Source organism: Silurus meridionalis, chromosome 3 (genome assembly GCF_014805685.1).
Source record: "Silurus meridionalis isolate SWU-2019-XX chromosome 3, ASM1480568v1, whole genome shotgun sequence".
NCBI lineage: Eukaryota > Metazoa > Chordata > Actinopteri > Siluriformes > Siluridae > Silurus > Silurus meridionalis.
The window spans coordinates 31,010,001-31,022,281 of NC_060886.1; the positions used below are offsets into that span (position 1 = coordinate 31,010,001).

General features: G+C 40.1%; 1 long non-coding RNA gene across 2 annotated transcripts in view; it reads left to right on the plus strand.

Annotated features, from left to right (window-relative positions):
- The window catches only part of LOC124380015, a 503,784-nt gene that overhangs the window by 406,217 nt on the left and 85,286 nt on the right, over positions 1-12,281 (plus strand). Inside the window, exon 1 of one of the 2 annotated variants that reach the window (XR_006924579.1) lies at positions 7,873-8,195. The exons of the other annotated variant lie outside the window; for it this stretch is intronic. This is a non-coding gene — a long non-coding RNA (uncharacterized LOC124380015). Of the gene's footprint in view, positions 1-7,872; positions 8,196-12,281 lie in introns of those variants that run through there. 2 annotated transcript variants of the gene reach the window in all.

Genomic DNA, 12,281 nt, shown 5'->3' on the forward strand with positions numbered 1-12,281 from the left:
GCCATGCTAACAGATTTGCTTTTTGAAGGCAGATGGTAGGGGCTGAGGTTCGCTAACTGTTCTGCCCAAATAGAAACATTTGGGATTCTGAAAAAAAAAACAGCGCGAAATGAAAATCCCGCCAGCCTGATACGTTTCTCGCGTTTCCGTGTTGTCCCCGGAGGAACCCTGGAAGCAGCTGTCTAGAAGGCAATCGATGCACGTGCATGTCAGGGACAATCAGGGGAGTTCCGGCGCAATCACGATGAAGAGTTAACACTGTTTTTGGAACGCTAGCTTGTGTGACTTTCCACCAATTTCATTAATAAATTCCAAAAGGATGGACGACCTCGCCTCGCCTTACCTCGCCTTGCCTTACTTCAACACTCTGATGTGGACGTTTTACTCCAAACACAATCTGGTTAGCTGGGCAAAAAGCAGACATGCACCTGGCAACCCACAATCCCTTGTTAAAAAGGGACATTGTTCATATGGATTTTTACTTTATTAGGAAGCACAGATTTATCTACAGAATTAAAATGAGGACACACAGGAATTCACGGATATCTGAGACAGATTGTATGGAGGTCATTTAAGACTTCACACCAGTTATTTAGGGTACTAATTATAAATATGGACATTATTCTCACAATTAAATACAGTGACCCCTCTGAGCTCGGGAACGCCAGTAAGATGTGTTAATAGTTTGCGCTGATGTATCTGCGAAATATTAGTTTTTATTCCGTTTCTGGTGGAAATAAATCCGAGCATAATGTATACCTTAGACTTCTAGGGAAGCACAGGGTTAAAGAAACAAAACACACAGGAAAAAAGAAAAGGAGGAAGAAAAGAAATGGGAAGCGATAGACTGAATTAGTGGCAGTGATCGAGTGGACTTGAAATAGACTCCTGGAAGTCGACCGCAGGGTGCGGCAGCGTCACCGGCCATGTGTGTGTGTGTGTGTGTGTGTGTGTGGTGTACATACCATTGATCATGTCATATATGTGAGTTCATTGGGCAAACAGAGAAAGGAGGTGGTTTTGGCAGATGATCCTAAAAATGCGGCTTCGGTTTGGAACAATATATTTCAAGCCGCCCCACAATTCCAAAGATCCACATATTCCCCTCGTGTTCTTTTTTTTCTTTCTCTCTCACCATTTTCCTGCCTCTCATTTTTACTGCCCTAATTTTTCATTGTTGCCCTGATTTATGGCTTTTCCTCTCGGGTCTATTCATAAATGGAGATTTCAGTCACAATAAACAATCGTGTGGCCAAACCTTGTATAGTGAATAGTGTCACTCCGGAAAATTGGTGTGTGTATATTGAACCATATGTTCTTCTTCTCCAAACTGTTCACACAACCTTGGAGGCACACAATTTTATAGAACATCTTTGAATGATAGAGTATGAAATTTTCTTTTCAATCAATCTAGTAGAGACCCAAAACCTATTCCAGCATGATGATGCTCTTATGCACAATGCAAGCTCCATGAAGATCTGCTTAACATGTTTTGGAAACGATGATCTCCTGCTATAGATCTATAAATCCAATTGAACACCTTTGAGATTAACTGAACCGCTACCCCAGTCCTCCTCACCTCCTCTACATCAGTACCTGACTTTACTAGCACCCTTGTAGATGAACGGATCGAAACAAAATCTAGTGGAACATTTTCCTAGAGGAGTGGAGCTTAAAGCAAATGTGGAAAGGGGTGTTCAAAAACAGAAACCAGTCCTGTGTCCACAAAATGTAGTCCATAAAGAGAATGTAGAAGCAATGTGTCATTTATTCATTCATTTATTGGCCATTTTTTAAAAGCAAGTAAATTCACAATGAGAGAGTAAACGTTGTCTTTTTTCATCACAGCCAAACTGTATGATGCTGATGCTGTAAACTGTCTGTAGTTTTAATGAAGAAGGTCCTCTGGAACATATTTCCAGTTTCTCCACATGAACTTGACCACACGATGGGCTGTGGAACAGGAAAAGTGCCAGCCTGTGCACGAGTGATAAAGGTAGAGCGAGCGAGGGCACCATGGATTAGAGAAAATAGTCCCGCTATCGTACTAATTCAGCAGATAGCGAACATGCTGTAGCTGAGTAATGTAGCTGCGAGCGAGAGCGAAGTCTGGAATATTTGTAGCCGGAATGATTACGAGGGAACACAAATGCAGCGAGAAGCAGCGCAAGATAACGTATCAGATCAGCCAACTGGTATTCATGTCTGGGTTTGCGAGTCTGCTGAAGACAAGGCCACACAGATACACTCAAGCAATAGAGATCCATGGACAGCTACATGGCTGTAAGGCATTCAGATATATACAGATACACACACTATGCAAAGTGAATGCATTCCCTGGAGTGACAGAACATGGAAATAGGATGGATATTAAAAGTAGGCTTTGCATGCATTTGCCCGGAGATAGAAGCAGAAAAAGGGAAAAAATAATAGCATGATAAAAGAGACACAAACCGAGCTCTCTGAGAAAAAAAGAAAAAGGTGTCCTTTATTTCCTGGGAAATCAAAGCATGCTCGGTTGATTCCAGTGTCACTTTCTAATTAAGTTGGTAAGTCAGTGTGTCTGGGTTCTGAAGCCCTAGGTAAAGATAACTCGGAGAATCTTTCACACATAAAAACCTGAAGACAAGTAGAAACCACAGACTGTGGAATATTAAAAGAATCTCGTGGTCATGATATCAAAATATCTGCAATCTGCTCTTTGAGAACGCTTGACTATAAGGTCTTTTTTTGAACATGCTTGTGAGATCTTCCACTCTCTCATGTTATGCATATCTTCATGTGCACAGGGGTATTTGTCATTCTGAAACATGTTTGAGGCTCTAAGTTAAAGTGAAGGAAAAATGCCGCATCCAAAGACGTCCTTGTGTCTCCAAGTTTGTGCTAACAGTTTAGTCTAGTTGGAAAAGTCTGCTGTCCTGATACTTACATTGTACTTGTCTGTACATGTGTATTTTTTTGACCAGCAACTTCAATATAAAGCCCTTTCATCAAAACCACATTTCTCATAAACTGAACAGCATGGGGGCGTAGCCACACTAGCAGTCGTCCAACATGTCCTGAAGTGCTTACTGGCTTTGTCCACACATCCATCATTTCTGGTCAGAGGTCGTTGGCGTTCTTTTCGATAGCATTTTATTCAGTCATTTCCAACATCCGGCCATCTCGAACCCTTTCTGTTGAACATGACGAACTGAACTGGAAGAACCTCAGTTTTTACGTAGGATTCATTACATCACTTCTCCCAGGAAAGATCTACAGGAAATAATTATGAAAAAGAAAAAGCTAGCAACATGGGGACAGTATTTTAAACTAAATTCTACACGCTAATCCGTATGTTAACGCGTTCCCGTCTTTCACTTCACTCTGATGTATGAGCGTCTATAAAAATCGCTCACTCGCCCATTACGAAGGGTGAGGAGTACAGGAGCCTTCTTAGCCTCCAATTTTCTTCAAATTGAAGAAATTACGGAGAATTGGAGGACTTGAATCAACTTCTCCTGGGCAGATCAGATCATCCGTGTCGATTTAAAAAAAAAAAATCACCACTGCAACGGTAAATGGAAAGGCTATAAAAACTGAATGTAGACTGAAGACTAGAGATGTTTTCCATTATTAGGAAAAACCAGGGGTGTAACGGTACGCGTATTCCTACTCTTTCGGTGCAGGGCTTTCAGTTCGGTGTACCAAATGCGATCCTTTTTACATGCGGAACAGAGTTACAATCTGAGTTCCCTAGGGAATGTATTAAGTGGCGGACCGCAAGTTTGTGTAGTCTCCGCCTCGCACTGTTGTGTAGTGTCACTGTTTTTAATATAATTTATTTATATATTGAAAACTTACACAACAATGGCAGGGGTAGAAAAAAAGGAACTAGAGTTAGCGCAGTGTCGCTGTGGCTGCTCGCGCCGTACTGGAAACACCATTTATAGTACGTTTTAAAACTCAAATTTTGCATATTATGTCCAGCTTTAAGAACTTTTCTCAAAAGGAGAAAATCCTGACAATTAACAATAATAAACTGCGTTAATAAAAAAACAACAAGCGATTTTATGTTTTGCATTTCTTCCCCTCACCGTACTGAACTGATAAGTACCGTGACTTGAATGTAATTTTATGTACCGTTACATCCCTGGCAAACTCTGTGTGCTGTTAGAACTGCATGTGCGTGGTTGCCTGACTGATTGATGGATAGAGAAAGAGCAATGCATAGATAGACAGTGAAAGAGGAGGAAAAAAGGGCCAAACAATTGGTCGGGTCAAACAGGACAACCGAGCGACGACTGAAACATCAGAAAAGAATGATTGCTCACACGCACAAGCACACACCATCCTCTTATCTCCCCAACATCTAATTCAAAATTACATGAGGTGACACTTTGAATGGTTTCGGAGCACTTCGCTCACAGCCACCACCAGCACCTCCTGGGATTCTAAAGGCCTGGTTGTTGAAGCTCTTTGAAAAGGGAGCGGAATCGATATCATATCAGAGGCCTCTGGAACACCTGACAGTTCAATTTCACAGCCACACTCATGAATCGATGGCACAGGAATGACTTTTCGATAGGCCAGCCGTTAATTAGCGCCAGTCACTGTATGCGCGTCTGAAGTCAGAACTTAGAACACTTGATTTCAGAGCGTCTGTAAAGTAAACTAATCAATATACACTACATCGATAGACAATATAAATTTGCTAAATGCCACTTTTTAAACATCCATATCGTTCCACATCGAGTCCCTATTTCCTGTTATAATGAGCTCCACCCTTCTTGGAAGATGATCCACTAGATTTTGTAGAGAATTTGTGGAGATGCAATTAGCCACAAGGGTGTTAGTAAAGCCAGGTACTGAAGCAGGTGAGATGAGGAGGTCTTGGGTGCAGTCCTTGTTCACGTTAATTGGTGAGTCGTTTATTAACGGTTTGTTCATTAAGTCATTTATATGACTCAGAACAACGTGTCATCTCAAAGAATGATTCGTTCATTTTCTAGTGGACGTTAACCAGCAAAACATTGCAAAATCTTCGTTGGTTATGAACAGTCTACTGAGTCGTTTACCTTGCGACTCTTCCAGTCCGAGTCGTTCGTTCTTTTGTCACGTGACCCTCATTGATGCTATGCAGGTGACTAAAGAATTAAAGGAACCAAATGAACTAAATGACTCAAAAAATATTTGTTTATTTTGATGATTCAAAGAACCGAGTCACTCAAATGATTCGATCTTCCCATCACTAATTCACATTCATCCCAAAGGTTTTCAACAGAGTTTAGATCTCTGAAGCAGGAGATCTTCCACTCCAACCCATATCTTCATGGAGCTGGCTTCGTGCATTGTCATGCTGGAACAATTTTGGGTTTCCAAGTTCAAGTGAAGGAAAAATCTTATGTTACTGCATCTGAAGACGTGGGAACACATTGTGGAAGAACCACATATGGCTGGAAAAATAAGGTTTCCCAATATACAGGATAAATGGGTTTTAGATGATGCTCATGTTTCAGGTGCTGTATGTTGTATGATTTCTTAGAGATTTATTAAGAGTTTAGCACATGAATGTCTGTAGTCTACTTCGTTGCGAACTTTATTAACACACAAGTTACAATAATTAGTCAAAGAGAAACGACGTCGAGGCATCAAATGAGCCGAAACACTCAGGTTCCTTTAAAAGTAAATGCTCATGTTATACAGTAAATTAGAGGGTAGGATTACTGATTAAAGCACAACAAAAGAAATGGAAATAAACGACTGCTTGCGCTGACTTTTAAACTTCCTCCATATTAACTCAAGTAGAAAAGACAAGGCAAGGACTTTAATCAAGTGTTTAGGTTGTGAAAGCATAACAGGACAGAATGATGTAATGAGAATGACAGCCTGAGGGAGCAAAAGAAAGAACCAACGTCCTTCTCGTTCTCCTTTACAGAAAAACCCAGTTGGACTTAAAAATAAACTTGGCACAGTCAGTGGGGAAAAATGACACAAGATTTGCTTTGGGCTTGAGAGGGAGTGTGGGATTGGCATGTGCCCACTGTAAATGGGCATCGCTTCTTCTCAAGCATGAGTCAGCAAGCGAAGGAAATGACCTCAACCTCCAACCACTGAGCTCCATAGGTAGTGAAAGAAAGACTAATTTTCCCTCTAATTATTTTTTTTCAAGCAACCATGAATGGGCAGGGATAAATTGTACTTGGTAGTGAATCAGAACCGTAATGTTCTCATTGTAGCTGGATGGAATTCATAAGGCCTGGTGTTCAAGCTATGAGAAATATTCTCTTTCTTTCTTTTTCTTTCTTTCTTTCTTTCTTTCTTTCATTTATTTATTTATTTATTTATTTATTTATCCACCAAACTGACATTTTAGGTAAAAAATCATTTTATTTCCACCAATATACTATCAAATCTGACTTTTCCACGGCTTCTAGTTTTTTTTTTTTCAATACAGAAAATTAATTAAATAAAAAAATCGAATTAATTAAATTCAAAATGTTCAAATTAATTGCATTTTAAAAAATCTAAAAAATAAAAAAGGCATTTTAAACCAACATTTTAATATATTTGTAAAATGTATAAATTAAGAAAATAAATCATTTGTTATTTCTTAAACATTGGTTCAAAAAGTCTATTTGTCTTTTACGTACATTGAACTGGTACATTTGACTCAAAGTAGCTTTTAATGCTACAACTTTAGCATCGTGTCTAAATTACACAATGGTCATGCATAATAAATCTCATTTATTCAGTCCCTGAAAGCTGAAATTCTGATGAAACTTTTAAGTTCAAATCTAAATGTCTTTTATATGAAAAAAGAAAAAACATGATGCAAACTTGTTGATGCAAACTTAATTTTGTATGATAAATCCAAAATTAATCAACTCTGTGTGTTAGCTTGTGTTTTAACTGCAAAATACACACCCATGAGTAAAACACATCTGGAAAAAATGGACAAAATAAAGTTGTACGTTTTTCCCAATTTCCAGCATTTTCTGCAGATCATAATAAAGACGATAAATGTGTTTAAATATAACAGGCAACTAGGTTTATATGTTCTGGTAATCATTTGTGCTGTTATAATGGTGGTAAGAAAACCAGACACCAAACAATTATTAATGCTAACATGTAGAACAGAAATCCAGGTGTGTTGAAAGAAGTCACCTGTGTCATGAAAAAGAGCTTCAGAATCAGCTCAAATGAACAAGTTCTGTCATAGATGTAGATTGTAGATGTAGGTGACTGGTTTTATCAGATTAAATATATTTGTAATGATAATTTATATAAAAATTGTGATTTTTGGTGTCTGAACACCAAAAATATACATGCGACATATACATAAAAACATTTGCTTGTACCACATCCACCACATATTCCTGTGGTTTTTTTGCAACCCGGTTGTGCAGGCAGGCATTGTGCATCTTTGTGTTTACAAACACCTGAGATCTAAAGCAGAGGGAGTAAAAGCACTGCGCATGAAGTTTCCAGGGAAACAGGAGACTTTGAACGTTAGATCACCATCCGTGGCAGCAAAGTGCTTCTGAGGCTGGAGAAGGCTGACTAGCAGATATACATGATACATATTTCAACATTTTGAACTGTATTTACTTCTTGTGTTTCTGAAAGAAAATGGAAAAAGGAGCATTTTTATCTTCATAGGCAGATGAGGGGAAGTTTTTCAACCTTGTCAGCGGAAAACCAAAGATGTCTAGCAGTGAAAAGATAGTATTGTTTAAATAAATAAATAAATGAAGCTCAGGATAATGATCCAAAATGTGTCAGGCAACATTTGGCAGTGGGAAAAACCACCGTGAGAGATCTTTAGGATGAAGAGGTGATTAGTAAATTAGATGCAGGTGAGTGTTATTAGTGTTTTGGCTGAGAGGGAAAGCATGCGAGATGGCAGCCGGTTCTGAAGTTCCCAGGAGAAATAACAGTTCACAACTAATGCAATTTTCTTTAAACTAATCTGTTTAAATACTCCCACACATTAAACACCACTCAGCCAATCAGTGTGTTGGGATCAGTTTAGCTTTTATTTATTTTTTATTCCTCCCAGAACAAAATACTTTTGGAAGACTTGGAATCAACCAGTGAACATATTTGATGTTCCTGTTTTCTGGTTCTCGACACGCAAAAATGAAGACAAAAGACTTTTTATTGGACAGCAATACGAGGACATCACTCAACCCGGCCGGAGGACGATATTTACGGTGTGTAAATGAATGTTTCAATTTATTTTCCATGAACGTCTTTCTCATAGTTTGTATGAGATTCTGTAAAAAGGAAGACGGGCTTCTGTTGCCGAGACTTTTTCCAGGGATGCATCCTGGTCGTGAGATTTATATTAAATCGGGTGTTTGGGAAATAAATATGCTAAGAATGACATATATATTAAAATGACTCCTGATTTGAAGAACATCAAACATGGGTTACAATTTCAAAAAAACCCTGGAATGTTCTTTTCTGAACTGCCTGGATGTTCTTACAGATGTTCTCCTTTGAACATTTATGAATGTATTTATTTCATATCCGTATTGACATTGTTTATACAACACACAATGTCATGTTGTGCTCTGGGTTCCACTTGTACATGTTCTCCACACCTTCACACACTTTGCTGCAGTAGAAATGGCATCAGTGTGGAACCCGACCCAGTGGGGGATGATTCATCTATAAAGGATGTCCAGATGAAGGTAGTAAAAGATGCTGTGAACGTTAACACTAACCTTGTGCAGGAGGTTTTAATGGGAGAATATTCTATATATATATATTTAACAAGAGTATTGGGCAGGACGCAGAGTCTGACAGCTGTCCCATCATCTGCTAACGTATCTGTGCTGGTTGTGAAACACTATCAGGATGAACTTATTGTCAAGATGATGGGTTGAAAGTGACCAGGGTCTCTCGTTCGTTGTAAACACCCACACACCTGCCAGCAAAACTAGTCCTCAAGGAATCGATATAACCTTCCATTAGAGCTCGGATCAGTAAAAAAAAAAAAAACAGACTCCGTGTCAAGGATGATAGAGCTTTATTATTTAATTTTTCTAATACAGAGACCAGTATGGCATCCAAAAACCAGATAGAATTACTCCAGAGGCCCATTTATACAACTAAACAGATAAGGGCCTTACTCAAGGGCCCATAAGTGGCAGCTTGGTGGTTCTGGGCTTTGAACAAGGGTAGATTGGAGGTGGTAATTAGTGGTTAAGGTGTTGGATCATGAGTTCAAATACTAGCCACACGAAACCAAGCTGCCATTCCTGGGCCCCTGAGTGAAGGCCCTTTGACCCCATAACAGTTGTATGAATGAGAGAAATGTAAATGAACTCATGACCTTCTTATCAGAAATTCCAGTAGTTTTAGCTCAATTGCACTTTAGGTCAGTTAACATTAAAACAAAAGCACGACTGGCTTTAGTTCGTCGTCCACGTTCGATGTTTTTGCGCTAGTTTTCTGCTGTTTCTCTGTAAGGGTGCGATTTCTTCATCTCGAAGGTCCCGAAAGACAAAAATGACTGCTAACACTGGCATCACGCAAACACTGGTGCGTGGCCTACGATGAGGTCATCTGGAGATGTCACATTCAGCTGCGCTGGTAAAGTGGGCCTGTTGATGTCATCTCTATGCAACCTGTGGTTAAAATGTGATTGCTTTTCTCCTTTCCCTGCCTAGTGGATAATTGCTGATCTTCGGTGTGTAATTAACACATCTGCGCTCATGACGCCCCGAGCCAAAGGCCAGAGAGAGAAATAATAGCATCGCGCGTTGTGATCCTGTAGACTTCATGCTAGTTTTAATCAACCATCTGTGGCTTTTGTGTTTGTCCGCGTGTGTGTGTGTGTGTGTGTGTGTGTGTGTGTGTGTGTGTGTGTGTGTGTGTGTGTGTGTGTGTCAGTCAGTGTGTGGGTATGTTTAGCAATGATAGCCAAAAGCGCTGTGGAGTGTGTTTGAATTTGGAGAGGTGTTATGACGGAAGGGGAAAGAAAGAAAAAACAAAAGAAAGAAAGATAGAATGAATAAGCAAATACCAGAAAGAAAGAAAGAAAGAAAAAAGAGAAGGAAGGAATGAAGGAAAGTAAGGACGGAAGGAAGGAAGGAAAGAAAGGTGAAACTGATAAGCAGAAAGAAGTCATAAGCAGCATTTCACTGCATGTCGTCCTCTGAATGTGACCAATCAAATTTGATTTGTTTTCTGTCTCATGTGAATGACGGAACATATATAATACATCTAGAGAAAAACGTTACCTTGTGACTGATGGTTCCCCTCTGACAGCATGAGGAAAGTTCTGTCGTTTGCAGTGGTGAGATGAGTGTGATCTGGGGGACGTAGTGTTCGAGGAGACGTTTTGGTCCCTCAGAGTGACCTCTCGAGTGTATGTGTGAAGAAGCTGATTACTAACCGTCATGCCACCAGTAACTCAGAATAATGAGTCATTTTCCACACACACACACACACACACACACACACACACACACACACACCCACCCCTGTGTACTCAGTGATCACAAGATTGCAGGTATCTACATCCACCCCCTCTCCACCCCCTCCTCACCCCCCGGTCTCGTCCTTGGTTGGCGCTCGGTAATGGTGCATCTAAAAACAAAAAACTTGCAGAACACACTTTTTTTTCCCCCGAGCAGAAAAAAGCATGGGGTACAGTGAGCCACAGAGATGGGGAAAGGTGATTGGATTGTGCCGTGGCACAGCATGTACCAATTTCCTCGACTTAATGGGATATTTCTTCTCCCTCCTCCTTCTCCTTCCGTGCTTTCTTTTCTCATCACCTTGTCTATAGACGAATTTGGCCACTCAGTCTAGGAAAGACAGAGTTGGCCGAGTCAGGGGGCACAGGGGCACGAGGCTCTGAAGAGGGTGACGGATGTGTCGCTGCCTTTCTCTTTTTTTTTTTTTTGGTGCATAAACAGCTTTTATTGGTCTTGAAATGGCAGCCATACTCTGGTCGTTCCTGGAATCAGAACATGAATTTGGTCTGATTTCACACTAAAGTATTGGAACACTGATTTTTTATTTCAGCCATATTACGTTCTTCCCCAAACTCCACAATGTTTCAGGTACACAATTGTATAGTATGTGTTTTGTCTTCACCTGTGTGAATGTGTTCCAGCATGACAATGCACCTGTGCACAAAGCCAGATCTGCTTTCCATGTGTTGAAGTGGAAGATCTCCATCTAAAGAGTTACTGAACACCTTTGGGATGAAGGTGAACACTCATTGCACCCCAGGAACCTCCTCACTTTCTCACCTACATCACTACCTGACTTTGTGACTGAATGAGCATCTCCACAACCAAACTCCAAAATCTAGTGGAACATCTTCCCAGAGCAATGGAGGTTTTTAAAAGAGCATATGGAGACTAACTATGAAATGAGATGTTTAAAAAGAAGAACATTATGTTGAGGTGTCCACTAACTCTTGTCCATAAAGTGTGTCCATGAGTAGTTCATGTGTTGGATTTTGTGTTGTGATTATAAACGTTACTGAAGATGATGATGGTTGTTTTTTATCCTTAGTCAAATCGGTCAAAATAACATTTTCTCACTCTGCAAACCTTCTGAACCCCTGGTTCAGAACCCCCTGGGGTTAAGGGCCTCACTCAAGGGCCCAACAATGGAAGCTAGGCAGATTTGTTTGGAGTCATCATGACCTTTTGACAGCATGGATATGCAAGAAGGTTTAACTGACCCAGGAAAGGTTGTGCACTGTTCTACATGAGCTGCATAGAAGAGTCATGAGAAGGAAACCTTACCTTTGACTTCAATCATTAATTTAAACGTCGGAAGTATAATATGTTTGATATCTTTGGTTGATCGTTGCAGATCTACATATCTGTGGGTAGATGTTAACCATGCTGTGCATGCAAGGCAAGTCGGAGTGTCTCAGATAAAAAAAAAACAATCTCTTCTTCTTCCTAATAGTTTAATGTTGGAACATGTTTTGACCTCTTTAACCTTGAAAAATCAGCAGAACGTGGAATTTGGCCAGGAATGCCCAAACCTTTGCATGAAATAAAAAAAAGAAACATGATCACGTTTGTGTCCTGAAACAAAGGATCATCCACATACAGAAAACGTAAACACATCTGAAACACTTTACTGCTGTTTAGAAATGAAATGTTGCATTATGGGATGAACTGCACCACGGGTTCCATACTCGGAAATTCGTCTCGAGTATCCGGGAATGTGCTGCTCTTTTGGACCAGGGTTCGGCGCCGGTTCTCCGATTCCCGGGCGGTTTTGTCGAATCCCGTTTAGGCGTATTAAAGCGCAAAGTG